The sequence below is a fragment of the Neofelis nebulosa genome, chromosome 13, assembly GCF_028018385.1.
Source record: "Neofelis nebulosa isolate mNeoNeb1 chromosome 13, mNeoNeb1.pri, whole genome shotgun sequence".
Lineage (NCBI taxonomy): Eukaryota > Metazoa > Chordata > Mammalia > Carnivora > Felidae > Neofelis > Neofelis nebulosa.
Window position 1 is genome coordinate 5,610,208 of NC_080794.1, and position 25,036 is coordinate 5,635,243.

The 25,036-nt window shown below is 48.3% G+C and overlaps 1 protein-coding gene across 18 annotated transcripts in view; it reads right to left on the bottom strand.

Moving 5' to 3' along the window:
• Positions 1-25,036, bottom strand: part of LOC131492546 (uncharacterized) — a 74,452-nt gene that overhangs the window by 33,887 nt on the left and 15,529 nt on the right. For 14 of the 18 annotated variants that reach the window (XR_009252111.1, XR_009252110.1, XR_009252123.1 and 11 more), the window contains exons 2-3: positions 1,540-1,648; positions 467-651 (exon numbers count right to left, since the gene is read on the bottom strand). The gene's annotated coding sequence lies outside the window, so the exon portion shown is untranslated. Of the gene's footprint in view, positions 1-466; positions 652-1,048; positions 1,241-1,539; positions 1,649-9,383; positions 10,735-12,302; positions 12,502-21,383; positions 22,276-25,036 lie in introns of those variants that run through there. The other 4 variants (XR_009252109.1, XR_009252114.1, XR_009252115.1 and 1 more) reach the window with 4 other exon arrangements.

The following is a 25,036-nucleotide window of genomic DNA, read 5'->3' on the forward strand; positions in this document are numbered from 1 at the left end:
TGGTGCTGGGCACAGCTGGGGTTCTAAGACACAAAGCCAGGACTTTCTGGCTCAGAATCCTGTGCGAGTCGACACTACCTCCCTCGTCAGCTACTCGTCTCTGCAGTTATATAGGACACGCGCTCCAGAGAAATCTCATTGTTAAGAAAACCTGAATACAGACAGGCACAGGGAAAGGAATATGTGCCACCTTATTCGTGATGTGCAGGAAGACAGCATGGGTGTTTCCTGGCCCCACTGCCCTTATGTGCGCCAACCGTTTGGCCTGGATGGGAAGACACCGTGCCCTGCTCTCAGATCTGTACGTGTGAGAGCTGGTCTCCAGCTAGACTGTCTTCAGCGCTCTGAGAAGCGGCCAGCCTTAGGTGTCCCCGTGTCCCCGCCCCACCCCCCAACAAACCAGTCCTGAAGTATCTAAAACTCACACTTTAATGTCTGCTTAAACCATTTTCATTAACAAACGTACCAGTTCAGGATGCCCGGGTGGCTCGGTCGGTTAAGCGTCCGACTTCGGCTCAGGTCATGATCTCACGGTCCGTGGGTTCGAGCCCCGTGTCGGGCTCTGTGCTGACAGCTCGGAGCCTGGGGCCTGCTTGGGATTCTGCGTCTCCCTCTCTCTTTGTTCCTTCCCCACGCATGCTCTGTCTCTGTCTCTCAAAAATAGACAAACATTAAAAATAATAGTAATAAATTTTTTGAAGTGCCAGTTCTGGTGATTTCCACTCATGGATCTCTTGCTGTTGCCGCTAAGAGCCTGGCTGCATGTGGACAAGACTGCCAAAAGCAAGTCACGATATAAGACAGGCTCAATTCCTACCACACCCCCGGGGATACATGTCCCAAGCGACACACGGGCCTCAGTTTCCCCTTCCTGCTCTGAGCACATGGAGAAGAAAGCACATGTGGGCTCAGAAAGGACAAATATGGAATTTCTGCAGCCCAGGGTGAGCCAGCCGGCTCGGCCGCACACAGTGACGTCAGGCTGCCCCTGGCTCTCATCTGTAATGTCTCTCCTTGTCGAGCCCGCAATGTGACCATTGTTTATTACCTATTGAGCCCCAGCACCATATTTGGCTCTGCACACAAGATTGATAGATTCTTCCTGTCACCGGCCTCACTCGGGTGGCAGGGCTCCAGGCGTCCTCCCCACCTTCCTCTCCTCCTTCCACCTTCCAACAATCCCAGAGACTCTGAGCAGGCCTCCCCACCGCTGCTGCAGACCCCTTTGAAGAAGCTGTTTCTGGAACAAGAGGGAGCTGATGACAGATTCTCAGTTGGCCTCTAAGCTCCGGACCCAGCCAGCCCGGTGAATCCTCCCTGCCATGGAAGCTGCTGACAGTAGTGGGGACTTTCCGAGATCTTCCCCCTCCCCACCTGCCTTTAGCTCCTGCGTCTTTATTGGACAGAGGCCTTGAGATTCATAGGCCTATGACTCACAACATCTGGTGGGCGAGGGGAGGAAGCTGAGACCTAAGGGCCATTTATACCCCCTGATGGAAAATAGTCCAGTTTGGAGTGTGGAGTGGAAGTGACACCGACCTGGAAACCAGTGTCCCGTAGTGAGTCAACGGCAGCTTCACGGTGACTTCATTTTGCATTTTGGCCCCAGAGAATTGTGGCATCGGATCAGGAAGGATACTTTGGAAAGCTGAAAGATGGTGAGGTAGAGGTGTGTCAGTCATGAGACTGGGAAGCCCGGTCCTTGCTCTGTCACCAAGTATCAGTGTAACCCTGGCGCTGAAACTTACTACTCCCCTTCACTTGAAGGTTGGGCTCACTGTAACTAACCCAGTGAATATGTCTCAACCCCTGAAGGTGAAGAGAGGTTCCAGAAGCTCCCGCTGGGGGTTGAGAGTCTGAAGTTGCAGGTGGAGGAGTGAGCCATGCTGAGCACGCAACGCATTGCAGCCCCCCCCCCCCCCCGCCCCCGTTGTGTTGTTTAACCAGCGACACGAGCCCCTCCCCAGACCTACAAGTCTCACTGGCCGGTGGGGTTTGGGGTAGCTCTTCCACACCAGCCACTCTCCAGTCCTCTGGCACAAGCTGGGTGACCCACAACTCAAACCAATTCCAACGCCAACTGACCCCACGATCCTGCCCCCATATCGGACACTGGCTGTTCGCGGGGTCCCGGGGCTACCTGTACCTCCACCGGCTGACTACAAGGTCAGTGCTTCCTGCCACCTGCCCTCAGGCTCACCAATTCATTGGATGGACTCACAGAACCAGAAAAGCACTGGGGTGCCTGGGTGGCTCAGTCGTTAAGCATCCAACTTTGGCTCAGATCACAATCTCACGGTTCATGAGTTCAAGCCCAGCTTTGGGCTCCGAATTGACAGCACAGAGCCTGCTTGGGATTCTCTCTCTCTCTCCCTCTCTCTGTCCCTTCCCCACTCGTGCTCTCTGTCATATATAAACAAACATTACCAAAAAACAAAAAAGAAAAGCACTATACTTAGAATACAGTTTATCACACAGGGTAGAAATGAACAGCCAGATGAAGCAGTACAGAGGGCAAGATCTGGAAAGGTCCCCAGCGCAGGAGCTTCTTTCTCCATGGAGTTGGGGCGCACCACCCTCCTGGCACATGAGTGTGTTTGCCGACTCAGAGGCTCCTCTGTCCTTGTCCTTTAGATTTTATAATGGAGGCTTCAATAAGTAGACATTGCTGATTAATGATTAATGGCATTGGCCATTGGTGATTGAACTCAATCCCCAGTCCCTCCCCCCTCTCTGGAGGTCGAGGATGAGGTGGGGTGGGACTGAAAGTTCCTACCCTGTAATCACGCGTTTGGTTCCTCTGGGAGCCCTCAGGAGTCACCTCATTAGCATAAACTCAGGTATGGTCTAAGGGACCTTTATAAATAACATTCCTGGGGCGCCTGGGTGGCTCAGTCAGTTAAGTGTCCACCTTTGGCTCAGGTCATGCTCTCACAGCTTGTGAGTTTGAGCCCCGCATCGGGCTCTGTGCTGACAGCTCAGAGCCTGGAGCCTGTTTTGGATCCTGTGTCTCCCTCTCTCTCTGCTCCTCCCCCACTCATTCTCTGCCTCTCTCTCTCTCAAAAATATAAATAAACATTAAAAAAATAATACAATAAATAAGTAACATTCCTATCACTCAGGAAATCCCAAGGGTTTTAAGAGCTCTGCACCAGGAACCAGGGACAAAGACAAAATATACATTTTTTTTTTTTTTTTTTTTTTTTTTTTACTATACCACAGGTAGACAGAAATATAAATGCGTGTGGCAGGTGCTGCAGAGAACTGCGAGCCCCGCCTGCTAACGGGAGGCTACAAAGCGGAAGTGGTCCTCGGACCAGGTTGCACTTGGAGAGAATCGTATCTGCAGAGGCTCACTATGGCTAGGACACGTGGGATGTTTGAATCCTGATATCCGTCTGACCTCGGACAGGACACTTGCACCTCGGAGGCTCAATCACTCCATCCGTAAAAGGGGTTATAACTGCAACACTTCAGGGGTATGATGGGAAACGAGACTCGTTAAGGAGAAGCTTAAGACCGTGCCTTGCACATATTGAGCACTCAGTAGCTTTAAGCTCGTACAGCGAGTGAGGATGATGATGACGATTAAGGAAAATTTCAAGGGGAGACGGAGAAATCGTGTGGCTGAAGCACTGGGTATCGTGGCCCCAATTACCTCATGATCCGCGAGACATCTGCTTACTCAGGCAACTATTCACAGACCAGCAGACAACTGGCTCCCAGACAATTGCTTAATGGTCCGTGGGGTGACCTGTCCTCCTTCACGCTGTGGGAACCACAGGGCTCCCCTCTCTGTAACAGCTTCCTGGAGGCCTAGAAATTTTTGCCTAGTTTGGCTGGCACGGGATCCAGATTTGACGATGCCCCGAATGAGAAAAAACTCATTTTTGAAACAACAGCCGTGAGGTATTTGTTAAACAAAGCAAAAACACTAATCAAAACAGGAGAGAGAGGGCCAAGTTTTCCGGAGGCGGTCTTCCAGCTCCTGGTAGACAGGCCTCAAAACAGGGCCGAGGGAAGCTGGTGTCGTCGTGCCCCAGATGCCTCGAGGGAGGGCCACGGGGAGACCCAAGACCTGGAGCTGGCTTGCTCATCGTGGGGCTCACGGGTCTCGGAGGCCCTGGGGTGGTCTTGAGAGTGTGGCCGGCCGAGACCTCGGGGCCGAGCTGAGGTGAGCCCAGCATGGGGGCCACACGGACAGCTCATGCCCCCAGTCCACCGGGGAGGCCACCTCAGGCCGTTGTTTCCTTTGCTCACGCACCACCCCCCAGGCACTTCTTCCCCCTTCCTGCAAAAGAAACATCCAGTGCCCTGTGTTGAGTCTCAGGCCTGGGGTGGTCTGTCATCCACATCTCTCCAGTGTCTGGGCCCTCCTCTGCAAGCTCGGGCTTGAGGCACAGGGACGGGAGCTCTGCCAGGCCTTGTGCACAGCTCCTCTGTGATCAGCGCTCCCAACACGTGGGCTGGGACCCGAGAAAACCCATCCACAGACAAGCTCGCCGCTGCCTCTCGACATGCCGGCCGTTTGGGGCCTGGTGGTGCCATCAGTAGTCTCCTCGGCCTGCAGACTGCCTGAGGTCTCACACGAGGGCCCCTGACCACAGAGAAAATGAGATGCTCTCTCACGCGCACCTCTGTGGAGAGAGGGTCATCCCTCTCTCTCTCTCTCTCTCTCTCTCCTCCAGCTGGAGGTCCTCAAGAAGCAAACACTTAGGGTCTTCCTTTGGGGTTCGCAATCATGGAGGCCGGGCACTTACCACGTTACCACCTGGCAGCTCCGTCCAGAAAGTGCCAACCCCACGGGTCACTCCTGGGGTCCGGGGCCAGCCAGAGAGGCCACGTGGAGCTGCATTCACTCTGGAGGGAAAGGAGGAGAGGCTCCGAGGACCCGGGAGCCAGTGAGAAGCACGAGCGGAAAGAAGGCAGACCTGAAATGGGAACAGTTAGCTCCGTCCAGCAAACAAGGAACCACGTGTAGGTAGGGCCAGATGTTAAGGAAACAAGGGAACTGAACACAGGCTTGGCAAGTACACTGGGCAAGGGGCGTTCGTTCTCAAGCTTCAGTGTGCATGCATATCCATTCTGGAACTCTCAGAGGGCAGATGCCTAAGCTCCTCTCCCTGAGATTCAGATCCATTTTCACAACCGCCCCAGGTACATATACAGTAGGTGGTTGCCGGCTCAGCCTCTGGGAATCACTGGTCTAAAAGGTGCTCAGAAGAGGAATACCCACCACGACTTGTGGGTGCGGGGTTGTGGGAGGGAAGTTTGGGAGACTCTTTGGCACAGATACCCAAGCCAAGTGAATCTTAAAGAATAAGGAGGAGGGAAGATGAGGGAAGCAGACAATAGATAGGACACTCCAGGCCACACACCATAGGAGCGAGGAAACGGAGGTGAAAACGTGCCGCAGGTTAGGGTGACTTCATGGGCATTTGACCCAAAAAGTCGCACGGGCCTTGTACTTGGGGCTTAATGCTCTGTGGCCGCCATTTTGAAATTCTTCTTTTTTTTTTTTTAATGTTTATTTATTCTTGAAAGAGACAGAGACAGAGAGAGCACGAGCAGGGGAAGGGGAGAGAGAGAGGGAGACACAGAATCCGAAGCAGGCTCCAGGCTCCGAGCTGTCAGCACAGAGCCCGACTTGGGGCTCAAACTCACAAACGGCGAGATCATGACCTGAGCTGAAGTTGGACGCTTAACCGACTGAGCCACCCAGGAGCCCCTTGAAATTTTTAATCTTATCCTTGAATTTTTGTTTTGAACAAGGGCCTGCTGTTTCACCGTGTTCTGGGTCCTGCTATTTATGGACCTACCCTCCTGGGGTCCAGGACATGACAGGAAGTTTGGGTGTGAAGTGGGAGGGGTAGAGGTGGCTAAAGAGATATGCGGTGGCTAAGACCCCCAAATGCTACACCAAGGAGCTCAGGTCCTGTCCCAGAGAGAAGCAGGTTTGAAGGGGGAACAGTAGTTAGGTTTGCATCCCATAAGGGCGTCTCTGAAAGCGGGGTTAAGTTGGGCCTGCGCACGGATGCAGGGAAGAAATACGTTGCTAGTTTTCTCGTTTTTCATTTTCTTACCTGCGATGGTATTTAACCACATGTCGGCCTTGTTCGTCTTTGTCAATAAGAGCTCTTATCCAATACCAAAATAACTGTGACCCTTTAAGAAGAGGACAAAAGATGGGGAAAAATGTAATCATGTCCCAACTTCATTCCCCTGTACATGTCCAGGGTGAGATCCAATCTGTGGGCGAGAGGGTGGAGTGCACAGGGCAGACTGGCCCGCGAGAGGCCTCCCTAAAATTGTGTGCTGTACAGAGGGCTTTAACAATAGGCCTACAACTTTCTTGGCTTTTTTTCTATCCTGCATGCCAATTATTTTTTCCATTTGCTAGGAACCCAGCGTTGACCTTGAAAAATACCATTCATGTTGGTAAACACATGCTGGTTGTTTTATCAGACATGGAAATCTGTGCGTTAGCTGTGACCTCAAGGCACCCTTGCTCCAAAAACAGCCGCCTACAGGTCTCAGCCCAAATGGGCAAGCGTCCAGGGGATCTGAGGCTTGGAGGAGAAGTAGTCGAAAGTTAATGCGTTTATCTGAGCCCCTTTGATCTAAAATCAGGCTGACAATCCTGTGAGGCCAGACTCGCCCGGAAGATTTTCAGGCTTTCCTCAGATTCAGCTGGCCGTGCTTGGGAACTGTCTTCCCTCCAGCAGCTTAGGACTTGGGCTTTGAATAACTTGATGCTACAAATTAAAGTCTCCCTGATATATGAATGAGAGATTTTAAGAAGAAAAGAAATTAGATTTTTTTCAAATTAGACATCTTGAAACTGACAAACGGGCTGCCTCTGAGTCAGTTTATTTACTTGCAAGATAAACTAAATTCAGTAAAGGAGAAAAAAAAAAAAAAAAAAAAAGCTCAAATCAACCAGAAATCACAGAAGGCACTGAGAAAATATTACTCTTAGTAAATAATAATTATCCAATTTTTCAGATACGCTGATAGCATTTTCCCTGTTCATAAAAGTAATACATGTAGACTGTAGAAATTTTGAAAATTCAGCAAAATAAAAGATCAATAATAAAATGACTGCCTAAACCACCACACAGAAATCATGTTATGCACATTTTGAGGTGTTTCTTCTCAGCTTTGTTTCTATGTACACATTTATAAGTTCTTTCAAAGTCTCTCTGAAGCCTTAAAAAAAATTGTGTTAACATTTACTTACTATTGAGAGACAGAGCATGGGAAGGATAGAGAGGAGGAGACACAGAATCGGAAGCAGGCTCCAGGCTCTGAGCTGTCAGCACAGAGCCCGATGCGGGGCTCGAACCCATGAACTGTGAGATCATGACCTGAGCCGAGGTCAGAAGCCCAACCAACGAAGCCACCCAGGTGCCCCCTCTCTGAAGCATTTTAAACTTAAACTTAATGCTCATTTGAAAACATGATGAGTTAAGTGGCCATATTTTAAACTCATGGTTTTTTTCTAATTAAAGAAATAAAGTATATGGGGTACAAGAAATTAGTAAAATACAGAAAACACAAAGGACAACAAAAATCACTTGGATTCCAGCCAAAGAAAACTATGATTAACGTTTCGGTATGAACCCTCCTTTTTTCTTTTTTTCTTTCCGTTGTATATACGTGCTTTTCTTATTTATTAACATAACAGTGTACCCCAGTTTACTCTTTGCAATTTTCACTTAATGATACACAAATGAATATTTCCCATAAGAATAAATGATTTTTAATGGCTACCTAGACGGTATTCCTCTGTATAGATGTATAATAATTTACCTAACCAGTCTCCTATGCAGAATTTATAGGTTGTTCGTAAATTTTCATATTGTCAACCATGTCACGATTACCATACTTATGAATGACATCTGCCTACTCTCCTAACAAATTCCTAGAGTAAAATTCTATTAAAATATATATATACACACATATATATTTATTTGATAGATAATACTAATTTGCCTCCAGAAAAGTTCTACGAATTTGTACTTTCACTAGTTCAATCTTTTTAAAACATGATTTAGTGGCAACTATAATTAGCTCTGTTTTGTCATTTGAAACAATTAAGGCAGAAACCAGTATGACGGTGAACGCGACACAGCATGTCCATGAGAAAAGTTACCATCACGCCGATCTGGGATATATCTTCACATGTGGTTGATGTGTACTCTCATTTCATTCTTACAACAATCCCCCAAAGAAAGTTTTTTTTTTTTTTTAATGTTTATTTATTTTGAGAGAGAGAGAGAGAGACAGAAGACAGAGCGTGAGCAGGGGAGGGGCAGACAGAGAGAGGGAGAAACAGAATCCGAAGCAGGCTCTAGGCTCCGAGCTGTCAGCACAGAGCCCGACGCGGGGCTCAAACCCACGAACTGTGAGATCATGACCTGAGCCGTCAGAAGCCCAACCGACTGAGCCACCCAGGCGCCCCAAAAAGAAAGTTTTTTAATCCCCATTTTTAGATAACAAAAGCGAAGCTCGGAAACCCCAAAGCCTTTCTTTTTGCACGCATGACACCGTGCTATCTCTCTGAGCCCAGACTTCCGCATGGCCACCTGGCTGTGATGTAGTCAGAGAATCCTAGCGTGGATCCCGGTCCTACAGACACCAGTCACTTGAAACCTCTCAGACACAAATGCTTCATTTTAAAGGAGTCATGAGACGAACATCCTCCCTTTTGATAAACGTAATGTAAAAGGTCTTGCTCCTGGATTTATTTTTCAGGTAAAAAGAGCTCCAGGGTTTTGTGGTCCTCTCCTGGGGAGGCGGGGGGGCCAGGAACGAGAGGAGGGATGGAGGCTAAGGGAGAGAAAACCAGCTTCCTCAGGGGACTGGGCAAGGTAAGGGAGCGTGTCTTCCAGGTCTATGCTGGCAGACCTCCCGCTTGGAATCAGAAGTAGGGAATTTGCTTTGGTTTCCTGCCTGGGTTGCCTTGTTTATCAGCCACAGGGCAAGAAACATGCCATAGCAATGAAACGAAGTTGACATGTCATACGGGGGAAAAGGGAGTTATTCAATAGGGCTGAGTCACGCCTCTGCGGCAGGTACAGGATGAGGCATCCTGCAGAAATTCGGAGCGGACCGCCAGACTGCAGGGTTGAATAACAAAGAGCAACAGGTCTATGGATGACCTGACACGCCTTTCTGATTTTGAAATCCCTGGATAGTAAAAACTAAGGATGACGGAGTCTGAAGTAGGTTTACGTTCGCTGTTCCTTCGTAGCAGAAATCAATCCCAAGGTTGCATAAAAGCCAGGCATTTAATTCACAGTAACAACGTTATTTACCTGGGAAGTTTCTCTTCCCTACAACTGTAAATTCATCCACAAGTGTTGGCGTCTGAGTTGTACCTTTTTGCTGTTTTCTTCTCCATCAGCTGCCGCGGTCGACATCCGTCCGCGTGTTCTCTGAAAAGACAGGGCACCCACAGCGAGCCCAACAGCACACGAGGCAAAGCACAATGAAGAGAGACGACGTCGAAGCTCGTCCCGTCTGGCCAGAGACTCTAGGAAACCCCGCTTACGCTTCTGTCCGTCCGTCAGCAACGCCCCTAACGGAGCCTCCACCACCAGCTGGCTGTGTGACCCAGCTGGACGTTCATCACTCTATGCCTCAGTTCCGTCTTCTGTGACACGGGGCAATAAGAGGCCAAATAAAGAGGGGACGCTGGCCACCGGCCTGTGACAAGGATCCAGAAATGCCAGCGTCACAATGTTGCTCATTCCCTTTCCGTCTTGCTTCATCTGCTACCTTCCAAATCACGGGACGGTGGGAGGAGTTCTAGGTCAGGCATCAGCAGGCATCATTTTAGTTCAGAATCTATTATTTATGACACTCTTCAAACGGGCAGTTGTGGCAGTAGTAACAGACAACCTCATTTTTGTCCTTGGCCCTCACAATAACTTGTTGCCATAGGTAATGTTATTCTCCTAAAGAGGATACATAATTTGGCCACGTTGGCTTGTCAACGTGAATTTCCTCGAATTCATCCGGGAGAACTGTTTCCAGGGCCCATGATCCTAACCATTATTCGGCCTTAACTTTTCCAAGTTGGTTTTTGGCCCACCCATACCTTATTATTGGATCAGTGCGTGTAAAGGATATTTGGGGGGCCTGTTCATATATTTTTGGGGGGGGAAGAGATGTTCTTCTATTCCACAAAGTTCCATTAGAGTTATGGGTTAAAGGGCCCTTGGCTATAATCATCCTGTCCCCCAACCATAAAACCTGGTAGAGGACAGTCAGACCCTCCCCCTTCAATTATGGTATACACAGCATGAGAATTTCTCTGCTGGATCTGCTTATCGGGGGCTGGCAGGGGCCATATTTCCCAGAGTGTGGATAAAGGCCCTCCTTTAAAAGAGTAAGACCTACGGATAAACAGGAACAGATAATCAGAATAAGATATGGATGGCTACTTAGAACCCCCAGTTCCAGTTCAGAGACCCTGCCTCTACCCGTTACGCCTTTCAACTCTGTGATCAACCCGGTACTTGAACGGTGTAAACCAACAGCCTCATGCCTGCGTGACTATGAGCTGTGTATTTATTGCTTGCAATCAAAGAAGCAGGGAAGGGGCATGAGGGTAAGCTGTAGACAAAAGGTGCACGGAGGTGAAGTAAATTATTTATTAGTAAAGAAAATAGTATTAGAGACAATAGTCGGAAAAATCAAGTTAGAAAGGGGCCACGTTTTAAAAAGCGTTGAGTCCAAACACCTCATTTTATACACGTGGAAACTGATTTGCAAACGCACGAGGTGACCGGCATGATGTTAGGCAACTGGCTGGGGGTGAGCTTGGGATCTGGCTGAATTCAGGTGCCCCCTCCCCCCACCCTCCCAGTACTCTGCCATCACCCGCCCGACCTTCCCAGATAGGTAGGCGGATAGGCAGATGACTGCATTCCAGATGAACGCATAGACAATGGGTAGATACACGGACAGATAAACTGGTGGCTGGACAAATAGGACAAATAGGGCCGATAGATGGAGAGACAGAAACAGATTTAGCAGATTTCATTGTATAATAAAAGCCACTGGAAAGTGGAGATCAAGCTGAGAGACAGCGTGGCTGAAAAAACACCAGGCTGAGAAAACATTCCAGATTGTATGTCCGGCCCTGTGCTCACTAGCTGTGTTACCTTGGGTGAGTCCCTGAGCTTCTGTGAATCCCAGTTACAGGTACAGACGTGGTCGGGAATACATTGTGAAGAAGCACATATAGGAATCCTTTGTTAACTGTGAAAGTTGTTTTTTTTTTTAATTTTTTTTTTTAACGTTTATTTATTTTTGACACAGAGAGAGACAGAGCATGAACGGGGGAGGGGCAGAGAGAGAGGGAGACACAGAATCGGAAGCAGGCTCCAGGCTCCGAGCCATCAGCCCAGAGCCCGACGCGGGGCTCGAACTCACGGACCGCGAGATCGTGACCTGAGCTGAAGTCGGACGCTTAACCGACTGAGCCACCCAGGCGCCCCAACTGTGAAAGTTTTAATGAAGGTGAGGGGTTCCCGGACATAGATGAAAATCTGTCATAATCACGTGTTCACACTGAGACAGTGAGCTCCTTGAGGATAGGGATTAGCCCCCATGATTACCCCTTGGCCTGCAGAGCTTTATCTTAATAAACCCTGGAGACTGGCCTATTCTTCTGAACTGCCTGGAATCTCTACCCAGTTCTGTTTGTTTCTTTCTTACAACACATTCCCATTTCCTACCATCATGGAAGTGTCCTCTACTTAAAAAAAAAAAAAAAAAAAAAATACACCTTTGGAGAAAAAAAGACATTAGATCCCCTCCTGCACACAGCCATAGAAGCTAATTCAAGTCACATTTCAGGTCCAAATGTCAAAACAAAACAAAAACAAAAACAAACCTCCAAGACCATGGAGTAGGGAGAGGTTTTTGAAAACTAGATCAACAACAAGCACTACTCCTAAAAGAAAGATCGATGAATTAAAATTCATTAAGCCTTGAAATTTCTGTTCGTCAGAAGACCCCATTCTCCACTCCAATTGAGTTAAGTTAAACATGCGTTGGTGTGGGTATCACCGCACGTGAAGTGAGGTGTTCCGTCAAAGGTTGCTGCCACATTGAGTGTGGCAAGAATTAAGGATGTCATAGGCCTGGGAGGGTCTTACTGTTCCCACGAGGGCTTTAGCTAGATGGTTTAGGGGCGAGGAGATAGAGCGTGGGTGAACGTGTGCAAATCTTTTGCTACCAATGGAAAAATAATCTAGCACACATGACAAAACAGATGACATGAATACCTTGAGATAATGGAGGTCTTCTCTCTCTAGACCTTAAGGGCCTCGGACAGGCTCTGGCACAAACAAGGCCCTTCGTATATGAAGGGACAAAAGATAGCATCGTCCTTGCTCAGAGAAGAAAGCTCTTGTCAGATCAGTTTCACCAGGGGCTTTTCACCCTTTCGCGTTCATTAACCTGTGGCTGTCCTCCCCAGCCTCTCTATTGGTCATGAACACCGTATCCAGAGAGAGAGAGAGAGAGAGAGAAAAGAGAAGAAAAAGCAGTCAGCAGAACACCCCCAATAACCGTGACATCTACATTGTGTTTTACAATTTGCGAACTGCTTCCAAATATCTCATTCAAATCTCACAACCACCAAGGGAGATCGAGTACTATCCGTCTCATTTTAAGGACAAGGACACTGAAGTTCAGAGAGGTTCTGTGACTTTCACAAGGCCGTACAGGTGACAGGTGGCAAAGCCAGGATTTCAAGTTCAAGGGAGAAGAAAACTCAGTGGGAAGGCTAAGCTTGCCATTAAACCTAACTAAAGGAATAGGGCAGAAGGAAGAAGGCAGCAACTTTTTCACCAGAAATATGTGGTTTCGCTCTTGTCTTGTCGGTAGGGCTGTCTCCGCCAAGTTGCACCCAGTTGAAAACAAACATGTAAAGGTCAAGGGCCAATAGTCCCGGGCTGGGTATCTGTCGGGACTCCCCACCTTGCGCAAACCTACCTCTCGCTTCTGGGATGGATCCGACTTCCCTAACTCTTAGACCTCTTGGATGAGGACTTGGGCTCTCAACATTCGTCTCAGGCCTTTCTCCAAGTTTGCGAAATGATTAGCAGCAATGAACGTTCTGGCAGCCACTGTCCACAGATCCTTGCATTTGATGGGCCAGTGCGACGCGCTTCACATGCACTGTCTCAGTTAGTCTTGCAAGAACTCATGAGGTAAGTACTAATTTTGTCCCTATTGGACAAATGGAGAAACTGAGGGACAAAGAGATGAAGTCGTGTGCCCAAGGTCACGTGGCTGGGCCCTCTCGGAGGCTCTGGCCTTGCCATTCTGTGTCCCTCAGCTGCTGGCTTTGTACCATGTGTTGGCTTGGAGGAGCCCAGAGCTCTACGTGACAGTGTTCCCTCGGCCGGCCTGCACCCCAAGAGTCTCCCAACAGATGAGGCAAATCCCCAGAAAGCGGATGATGCTGGAGATGCCGTGGCCTGACTCTGAGATCTCTCCTCCAGGATGGAGGCTCTTATTCCCCCCCGCTGCTGGAAGCGTTGGCTGCCGAGGGCTCACAGCTGAGACTCCCTCCAGAAACCACCCCTGCCTGACGGGAGTCACCAAGGTCCCCCTCCACCCTTCTGGGGAACAGTGGCAGCCACCGAGTAATGGATGGGGGATACAGGCCCAGCCTTCTGGCCTCAGCTGGGGTCAAGCCCTAAGGACCATCCTGACTCCAGAGCTATTGCAACTACTTCACAATTCCACACCCCTCCCTGTCCCCCCTTCGGCCTCCTCCACCCCCCCACCCCACCAGCGGGCGTTAGTCCCAAGAGCATTCCCTGATAAATGTCCTGTGTGCACCTTGCAGCCTCAGACCCAGATTCCCAGGAATCCCGCCTAACGCAGAAGTTAATCAAACGTCGCTGAGCAAGGCTTCATGTCCTGATGACAAGGGGAGGTCTCATGCAGGCTGTGGTCTCAAACCCATCCCAGCGTTTCAGTTTTCCTGCCCACCTGGCCTTTGGCACCGCTGTGTGCCTATTGGCTCATTTCTCGTTTCCTTTCGGCTCGCTAGAATTTTCTGGTGTTCGTTACTGTGTTTGTGGGATTCACCTACACCCACAGCCAACAACAGAGCTGTGTTCTTCCTGCGACACTTCTTTTAACCCTGACAGTGCCTGGAGTGTCCCAACCTGGGACATAAGTCACACTGGTCAGGTTCTCGACATAGTCCACACCTGCAACTGATGTGCATAAAGCATAACAGAAACAGACGTGGGCGGGTGTAGGAGTATCATTCGGCCTTGAATATGGGAGTGTATCCCTACCGGTAGATCCAGAAGTCTTTGGCCAGTGTCCTGTCTTCCCTCTTAGCTCAGACCCTCATTTCTTCCATGTCAAGACCCCATCACACATTCCGACAGGCCTCTCAATCTCCTGCTTCTTCTTACTTGAATCTGTTGTCTACTTTGCTGCCAGATTTATCTTCCTAAAGGAAGCTCTCATCAGACTCCTCCCTGCTTAACCACCTTTGTGCTCCCCACTGCCCACCAAAGGAAGCCACGCATGTCAGCCCGGCATCTCGAACCCTATCCGACACGGCTGAGTTCCCGAGGCAGCCGACATTTCCTGGCCCCTGTGACGTTGCTCATACGCCTTTCTTCAGACACCCATCACGAAACTTCCTGATCCATACGGAGAGCTGCCGACAGTTTGAACTATCTTTCTCTCATAACTTCAGCTCGGTCTCCCTTAATTCACAGTCGTTGGTATACGTGGTTTCTCTTCCCTCCAAGATTACGAGCAGCTCGGGAGAAGATATACAACCGATCCGAGCGTTAGGACAGTGGCAGACACACAGTGGGCTCTCAAGAGAGATTCACCGAAATGACTTATCATCTCCCAGGGGAAACGTAGATTGATTCTCTTCCCCTTCTCCCTGCCTTTCCGTCAGTCTTTATATTCCTGAAAGCCATCTGTATCAACGTTATAGGATATAATTATTTAGTTATGTCACACATAAAGCAACACGCAGTGTATTGAGACGCTGCCCTTAAACATACCTCGGGAGAAGGATGATTTGAAAGCTAAGGTAGCACGGAGGGAAATGAGGTCACTGCTTTAACCGAATGAGAAGAAAAACCTGCCATTTTGAAATGATGGTATTCAAACAGTGTAGGCTAGAGATCTAAGATAAGCCAGGGGTAAAGGTATAAACAATTTTTAGGAGAAATGTGACTTATTTTACGGAAGAATTGATTGAATTCAAAGCCTCGTGCACTACCTTTTGCCTTTTTCTAGACGACTGGACACCGGGCCGCTCCTCCTGGCTTGTGGCGTGGGACTCGGGGACTGGATGTGTGGGCTCTGATCCCCTCTGCGGGCCAGTTCAGGTTGATGTCCGATGCTGCTCCAGGGCTCTGAGCCCCAGCTCCGCAGACGGCCCTAACAGTTTCTCCCAGCCCAGGTTGTCAGAACAGTGGCCTCACATCCAAACACACTTCCCCTAAATTCCTAGGAGTCTTGTTCCCCTGACAAACCCCTGGAAGCTTCTGAGAGGAAGGAAAGTCCAACTGAGCTTCAGAGATAATGAAAAAAAGGGGCAAGCTTCGAAGAGCTTCTTAATGAACACAGTGGTGGCTCAGAGCCGCATCTGGACCTGCTGACTATCCTTCCTCCTCCGGACGTTTGCTCGGCAGCTCTAGGTCTTGGGGCCTTCCCGCCAACGGGCTGCTCTGATTCCGGGGGCTGTCGAATTCTGGAATGGGTCTTGGTGGTGAGAAAGGAGGGAGCTTCTCTCCTCTACCTTTTCTAATAAATTGTCAAAACGGACACAGGACACAGTGTTTTAAACGTCAAGCCATGCAGGGTGGGCACGGGACTCTAGAATAGATTCAAAGTCAGTGAGGGAACAACTGTGGTTAATGGTATTTATAAGAAGGATTTGCACACTGTGGAAAATCTATCCCAAGAAATATCTGTGCACGATGTCCTGTGTTTCTTTATTGGAGAGTTGCCTTTACAAGAGAGTCTCTGATCCTGGACACACACACACACACACACACGTGCGTGCAAGCATGACTCGAGGTCCATTTTTGCTTCAATGCAGGCATGACAACCGATAATCCTAAAGATCCACTCTTGTGACCAATACCGCTCAGGCCCCAGGGACACCTCCTGCATCTCTGGCCTTGAAGTAAAAGGCCCTGCATCCGAGTACCGAGTGCCAAGGAGGTGTGTTCGCACTACTACTGACGTTGGAAATGACCATGACTCATGACTCCGAGGCGTAGAGAGAATTCAAGCAGCAGAAATGCCGGGAGAAGAGGAAACACAAAATCTTTTCCTTGTTAATTCTCCCCTCCTATAGCAAAGATGTAATAAATTCTTGTGTGATCAATAACTATTTCCCAGTAGAGCTGAAAGTCCCATTTTCTTCTCTTCACATTCCAACCCAGGGTCCCTGGGGTGCTAAAAAATTACACACAGGATACCCGACAATTGCACATACATTTTGCAATACCACATAACTCATATTTCATTACTTATATACACAAATATAGTCCTAGATAGATATACGTGATGTATAAAAGCAGTTCTTTTTTTTTTTTTTAAGTTTATTTATTTATTTTGAGAAAGCATGAAAGAGTGCAAGCAGGGGAGGAGTAGAGACAGAGGGAGAGAGGATCCCAAGCAGGCTCCCCTGTCAGCAAAGAGCCCAGCGTTGGGCTCGAACACGCGAACCTTGAGATCATGGCCTGAGCCGAAACCAAGAGTCAGATGCTTAACCGACTGAGCCACCCGGGTGCACCTGTGTAAAAGCAGTTCTTGACATTAGCAGCCAAACAAATTTTACTAGAATTGCAAATAGTTTTATTTTTATAAAAATACACACTGAGATGTAATTATATACTAAAAAAAATCTTCTAAAAACCTTCAGATCTACTTAAATAATTTTATTTTAACTTTTCATATTCACTAAGTAATTTGTATTTGCATTTCAGTTACAATGGATAATTCTGAATATTTTGGAATAAAAATTAGTTTTGTGAAAACATATCTAAAATAATTAAATTTTTAGCTTCTCACATTGATGCTAATCTACATGTTGATTAAAATATATTACAATTTTGTATATTTTAATATAATTACATTTATTTTTAATCTGTTAGATTGCTGCTATCACTGGAACACAGATTGTGAAACTCTTGATTATAAGAATATAATTAATGATTTTACTGAAATGAAGGTAAGAAGATGAATTTTATTAAATAAATATATAATAATTTATAAATTTATGTCTTGGAGCATCTGGGTGGCTCAGTCGGTTAAGCATCCGGCTCCTCTGTCTCCCTCTCTCTCTGCCCCTCCCCTGCTCACACTCTGTCTCTAACTCTCTCAAAAATAAATAAACATTTAAAAAATTATAAATTTATGTCTTTATTCTTTAGTCATCCAACCAACGCTTGCCAAACAACATCCCAGACAGGCTTACAAAGGATCATATTCCTCCTCCTTCCATATTTTGCTACTTTTTAGTCATAGAAAAACCATAGCTCTATAAATATGTTCCCTTTTTTTAAGTTTATTTATTTATTTTGAGAGTGAGAGAGAGAGAGAGAGAGAGAGAGAGAGGGAGAGGGGCAGAAAGAGAGGGAGAGAGAGAATCCCAAGCAGGCTCCGTGCTGTCAGCGCAAAGCTGAACGCACGGCTCGATCTCACGAGCCATGAGATCATGACCTGAGTCGAAATCAAGAGTCGGACGCTGAACCCAATGAGACACCCAGGTGCCTCTCTATAAAGAGTCTTCTCTTTTGTGTCATGAAGGCATATCAAGGTGGGAGGATAAAACATTTTTTAAATGGCTTATTGGCCTCATTTACTGCTTTTAAATAACTAGACATGTGGCACCAGAGCAGGAGACCTGGTGAACAGCAGGAGGAGGCAGCTCCCGATGCCTATGATCGCTGCCCCAATGGTGTTTTCTGACCTCGTTGAGTATGCGCACCAGGACACGTATCCTACTAAGCACTTTGTGGATTCCCTTCATCCTTGCCACAGTCCTTTGAGGTAGGCACCGATCTGATTTACATGGGGGGGCGGTGCTGGGGTGGCACCTGGGTGGCTCAGTCAGTTAAGCATCCGACTTCGGCTCAGGTCATGATCTCACGGTTCCTGAGTTCGAGCCCGGCGTCGGGCCCTGTGCTGACAGCTCAGAGCCTGGAGCCTTCTTCGGATTCTGCGTCTTCCTGTCTCTCTGCTCCTCTTCTGCTCATGCTCACTCGCTCTCTTGCTCTCTCTCTCTCAAAAAAAAAAAAAGATGGGGAGGCTGGGACGCAGGGAGGGAAGTCACTGACCCATGGGCATGGGGTGACGTCCAGGTGAGTGGTGGTCGCTCACCCTGGCCCCTGGGACTCTAAATCTCTCTGCAACCATCCCTGCCTCTTCCCCCCTTCCCACGCCCTCTCCGTGGCAGAGGCTGACAGGCCATGTCTGTTCCCTGTTGGCTTCCTCGAGATCCTTGATAAATGCTTTAATTGTGTCACCTGTTATATACCTCTTTAAAATTATCTGTATCTGGGGCACCGGGTGGTTCGGCTGGTCAAGCGTCCAACTCCTGATTTCCGCTCAGGGCACGATCCCCCGCTTTGTGAGTTCAAGCCCCGTGTCAGGCTCTGTGATGACAGTGCCCAGCCTGCTTGCTTGGGTGTCTCTCTCTCTCTCTCTCTCTCTCTCTCTCTCTCTCTCTCTCTCTCTCATAAATACATTTTTAAAAACATTATCTGGATCGGGGCACCTGGGTGGCTCAGTTAGTTAAGCATCCAACTTCGGCTCAGGTCATGATCTCAGGGCTCGTGAGTTCGAGCCCAGTGTCAGGCTCTGTGTTGACAGCTCAGAGCCTGGAGCCTGCTTCAGATTCTGTGTCTCCCTCTCTCTGCCCCTTCCCCAGCTCACACTCTGTCTCTGTCTCTCTCAAAAATAAGTAAGCATTAATATATATATATACATATATATATATATATGTATATATATATATATATATATATACATACATACACATATAATCTGGATCAATACATCTGTTATGGACTTCAAGCTCATTAAAATATTGAAACACACTGTATTCTGTATGCAGACACTTGATAAATCACATTTGTGCCCCAACTGTATTTGTAAAGCTTTCGAAACAGCTTAAATGCCTAATACGTTTAGCCGCATTAATAACTGAATTGACAAACGTTGGTATAACCATTCAATGGACTAATTTGCAGCACATGGAAATGATGGTGATAAAGGCTATAATCACATGGAGAATACTTATGACAGATAAAACAGTGAGTGAAAAAAAGAAGCATATAAAATGACACATATCGTATGTCAGAATTATGGAAAAATTAGTCTACACATGAAAACAGACACACAGGAAAAGCAAAAGAATATTACAACGAAATGCTGATAATTGTTGCATTTAACAGTGGTTATTAATGTACTGGAGCGAGTTTTTTCTTTTTCCTTTTCTTTTATTCTATTTTTAAAACGGTTTGGGATCATGTTAGTTTCAGACTGAAAACATGTTATTTATTTAGAAAGTTTTTTTTTTTTTTTTTTTTCTGAAAGTAAGAATGATGGATTTGGGCCCAATTTCATATGATTTATGCTACTACCTAATCATTTGCATGTCAGGCCTGGCTCCCTGGCTCTGTACATCCCTGAAAATGAAAGCTACCTGGCCGAGGAGGCTCTCCCTAAGTCTGCCTGCCGTTGGCAAGATGCATGTTACAGATCAAGCACTTTAGGCTTTGTCTTATAAATTAGGAGGAGCGGAGATGAAAAGAACCGAGCGTCTTGAGGTTTTAATACAAATTCTGCCAACAGAAAAGTTCTATCACTTTCTAAAGGCAGCGCTGTCCATCAAATGCTCCCCAGGGACGTGGAACCGCTTGGTCAGTGAGCTCCAGATAAAAGCAGCTCATGATCAGAACGCCTCCTCTCTGCAGTGGCCAGTGCCGCTGGGTACGTCACCGCTCTCCGGCCTTTGAGAGAGGATTCTGGCATTCTCGTAGGGGTGTGCCAGATTGGAAGCGAGCCTCGAGGGACATAAAAATGTCAATGAATAGCTGGGAAGAAGCCCTCAGAAGAAGCTGGGGTGAAACTCTATTTCTTTCTTTCGCGTTTATTTATCTTTGAGAGAGAGCACGCAGGGGAGGGGCAGAGAGAGAGGGAGACAGAGGAGCCGAAGAAGGACGCGCGCTGTCAGCACAGAGCCGGACGCAGGGCTCGAACTCAGGAGCCATGGGATCGTGACCTGAGCTGAAGTGGGACACTTAACCAACTGAGCCACCCAGGAGCCTCGAAACTCTCTTTAAGTGGAGCCACCACGAGCCTCCGTTACACATCTGCTTCACCTGTGCCTGACTTGGGTTTTAACATCAAGAACTCTCACCCAGTGCCACCGACCTACTGACTCAGAACCCGGAATATAACGGGTGCCCCGGGTGACTGACAGGCACACAGAGGGTTGAGAAGCACCAACCAGCAGAGCTCTATGAAGGCCAGCCCAGGATTTTATGAATAAGGTGAAGGGTTGACGGTGGTCGTTAGCTATCAAGAACCATTTTAGCTGATTTGACAAACATCACCCCGAAGTACATGTGACTGTCGCGGGACGCACGGGCTCAGTCACGAGGATGGTGATTGCCTGTGGGGGTGGAGAGCACTCTGGGAGGCTTTGCGGAGGGGACAGGCAGGCAGGGAGTGGAGGGGAGGAAATGGACATGAGCTTCTGTAGAGGAGGGGTTGGGGATCGAGAGAGCTGGAAGGTGGGCCTGAGCAAACACATTCAAAGGGATGCCTTCCTCAGAGCTGCATCTGACCCAGATGTGCCTTTCTTTCAGGCTTAGAAAACCGAATCCCTTCCTGTGCTTTGCCCCCCGAACTTGCAGACAGCCACTCAGAAGAGAAAGGACTTCAACAGCACTGGACCAAGCCAGGGACACGAGGGGCAGGAAATCCAGTGACCTCCACCTCTCCTCTCTAATGCTGCTGAAAAGAAGAGTTCTTAGGGATAGCAGAGACTTGCATTTTTCCTTTAGGTTGTTTGTGTTTGTTTGTTTGTTTGCATGTATTTTTTTTGTTTGTTTGTTTGGTTTGGTTTTAAAGAGGGAAGTTTTATTTTTGCTCAGGTCAACCTTCTCTCTACCTAAAAAAAATTAAACGTGAGACAATACACAGGTTTCAGAAAGGGTGCTTCAGGAATAAAAAAGCTTCTGGAGTTTTGTGCAAGGCTACGCACACACCTTGGGTGGCTCCAGACCTTACTGGCCACAGCAGAAGTATCCAAATTCAGAGTTAGAGGCTAAAGCATGTAGTCTCACCTGAGTTTCCAGAATCCCCAGACACCGTCCTAGGCATTCCTCATCAGACAGGCATCATAATGAATGCCTGTGATCTTTCCTTCCTTTCTGCGCTCTGACTTTCGACTGCATTGGGTGGAAACCAACTCTTGGCATTGCAAGTTATTAGGCGAGAGAGGCACAGATTTATAAGTCTTCCTTCTTAGGAAATTACATATACCGACAACGTATTTCATACAACATACTCCATATTTTTGTGGCAGGTGCAGAAAGAATTCAAGTACATTGGTTCTAGGGAATGAAAACAGTGGGTTTCTTCTTCCTAAAGTCTTTGAAGAAACAATTTATAAGGTACCAATCTCTTGGATCTGAGAGCTGTACTCTCCAAACTATAACCAGACCATCAAGAATCCGCTGGAGGGGCCAAGTCTAAGAAAAAGTTCCTAAGAAAACTGGACAACCTGGTAGGGGAGAGAAAATATCTGGGGCTGAGAAATAAAATTGTGTTGACATACCATTGCCATACACCTAGCACCACTATCAAGACAAACTACACCGTTCTCCAGAGGAATATGGCAATTCATCATCCCGCACTACACTCATGAGCCCAAGCAATGCTAGGCCAAAACCCCACAAAGCCTACACTTGGCAGCATGAAGGCTGAAAAGCACATTACTGGCCCAAAATTGCCGTGGATTAAATTCACATTAATTCATCTTAAGCCCCATAATATCTTGTCTGGGACGGACTGAAAAATGTTTGACCGTTTCGCACCAGAGACAGTAGATTCATGCCTCTGCTGAGTTTTGGGAGGCTGCTGACGAGCCCAATCTATCTATTAGAGAGATGAGATGAGATTGGTCTTTTTGAGAATAAGCAACACACAGGTCTTCAGGTCTGCGTCCATGCATACTATGCTTATTTTGATGAGGAACTGAGTTCTTGATAGAAAAATAACTTTTTTTTTTTAAGTAGGCTTCACGCCCAGCGCAGAGCTCAACTCGGGGCTCGAACTTAGGACACGGAGATCAAGACCTGAGCTGAGATCAAGAGTGGGGAGACTTAACCAACTAAGTCACCCAAGTGCCCCCCAAAATAACTTTTATTTATATTAATGCATTTCGGATGGCTTATGTATTAGTTGTCTCAGGCTGCTATAACAAAATACTGCAGTGTGCCTAAACAACAGACACTTACTTCTCATAGTTCCGGAGGCCAAGAGTCAAAGGTCAAGGTGCCGGCAGATTCGGTCTTGGGGAGGGGCCCAATTCCTGGCTTGCAGATGGCCGCCTTCTCAGTGTGTCTTCCTATGGCATGGGGAGCGAGAGAGAACTCGAGCGAGCTCTGGTCTCACTCACTTGCTCTTCTTATGAGGACACTAATCCCACCCTTGGGGCCTCACCCTCATGGCCTCATCTGAACCTAATTCCTTCCAAGGGCCCCCACCTCCAAACACCATCACGTTGAGGGTTAGGGCCTCAACATGTGAATGTAGGGAGGACACAGACATTCAGACCACAACAACTTCCCAATGGGAGGATGTAACGTGAACTAACACTGTCACAGAGGTTCTCTGAGCCCTCCACAACAGTTTTCCGATGTTCATTTATGCACCCACAAACACTTCTGGGCTGCCACGTTAGTGATACCCCTTGGACGCAAGCAACATCCACTCACGCTTCGACTTAAAACCACGGCTTCCTGTTGTCTTTCAATTAAAGCCAACCCCCTTCACGTGGCTGACAACACCTGAAATTCAGGTTTGTTATTTCTCCAACCCAGCTCTCCCCACGTTTTCTTTCCTACAACCTAACGCATCTTTCTGCCTCTCTGGATTGTGCGACACCGCCCTTGGCTCGTCACGATTGCATCCTCTAGCCATCTCATTGACCCGCTAACCCCTCCTCAACCAGCCAGGCCCAGCTCAAACATGGAACATTCGGAGATGGGACGACACCCATCTCTACCGTGGGGCCCGGTGGAAAGTTGTTCGGGGAAGGCGGGATTTGAGCTACAAGAAAGGACAAGTTGAATTTCCATAAGGAGGGCCGGTGGGTGCACACAGGCCTGTGGGGCCAGATCAGTCAGAAGCCATCTTGGAGGCACTAACACTTGTGCCAAGAATGGACCCTGGGGCGCCTGGGTGGCTCAGTCGGCTAAGCTTCCGACTTCGGCTCAGGTCGTGATCTCACAGTTCGTGAGTTCGAGCCCCTCATCAGGCTCTGGGCTGACAGCTCAGAGCCTAGAACCTGCTTCGGATTCTGCGCCTCCCTCTCTCTCTGCCTCTCTCCCACGTGCACTCTGTCTCTCTGTCTCTCAAAAATAAATAAACATTTAAAAAAATTAAAAGAAAAGAATGGACAGTCTCCTACTTTACAGGATTCATAGGCCGCCAAGCATCGATTTTCGTAGGAAGAGGGATCGGGTCTAAATATTTTAAAGACCTTTTCAACTAAGGTAACTCTGAGGGCACGTGAATTATGCAAGCAGAGAGTTTCGGCTTCCTGTCTCCGACTCCAGGGTGCGCTCGGGACAGTTTATTTGAGATCTTTCTTAGTTATTTTCACGGAAGAGGGGCCCACACGTCCCCTTCATGCTCCTCTGGAATAGTTTCCAAATATGTACTAGAAGGCCACAACACAGCACCTAACCATCTATCTGGCCTCTGAGCCAGGTGTGTGTGTGTGTGTGTGTGTGTGTGTGTGTGTGTGTGTGCGCACGCGCGTATGTGTGTGCGCACGCGTGTGCACGTGCATGCGTGTGCAAGTGCACGGGTGCACACGGGTGTGTGCAAGCACGCGCGTGTGCTGGTCACGACGGGCTGGAAGGGAGGTGCGGCGGGACAGGCCAAGCGAGCCGCGTTCCCGAACGTGGGCAGCGTGTCCGTTCGGACGCTGGCACAGCACGGTGGGGCTCGGGGAGCGCATTACCGGGGAATCACTTCAGCCGGGCTTCCCTTTCACCCGCTGCAGACAGAGCGTAAAAATATCTCCAGCGGGCATTCTTCCCAAACAGGGGAGGCAATTCACTTTTCAGGGGAAATGCCCTGTTGAAAGAAAATGAAGTCCCCTGGGGGAAGTGGGGGGAGAGGTGCGTCAGACTCCAGGGAGGTTCAGTGCCTAGGGTGTTTGGGGGGGGGGGGGGGGCACAGAGTGTCCAGTTGCCTTTGGGAGACCAAGAGAGGAATGTTGAGGTCTGACACCCCTCTGCAGGGGAGGGAGGTTGACTGAGGGAAGGTGAAGTTCTCCTCCGGCCAAGCTGCGGATTCCTCTTGTGAGGCCCGGGGCCAGCCCGGCAGCTGGCTGCCCCTGGGCCCTGCCTGGGGGGACTTTCTCGGGACAGAGCCCCGGGCCCACTCTGGCTCCTGCTTCCTGCGACAGCCACTCGGGTGCCCACGCCTCAACCAGGCGTATTTTCAAGCCACCCAAAAATAACAACATCTGATACGAGGCCTCCGAAGGCTTTGGCCGGGGTCATGTTACCAAATTCTTGACTCAAGGATTGTAAATGAGAACTCCCTTTTTTTTTTTTTTTCCAGTCAGGCTATTTTTTTTCCCTGTTTCTTTTCTCGAGCTGTTGGGAGAACCCCAACCAAGGAATCAGTGCTTAATGGGTCATGGGGTATAAATAGTAGTGTTGAGACCATAACACAAGGCTCTTTGTACTATCATGCA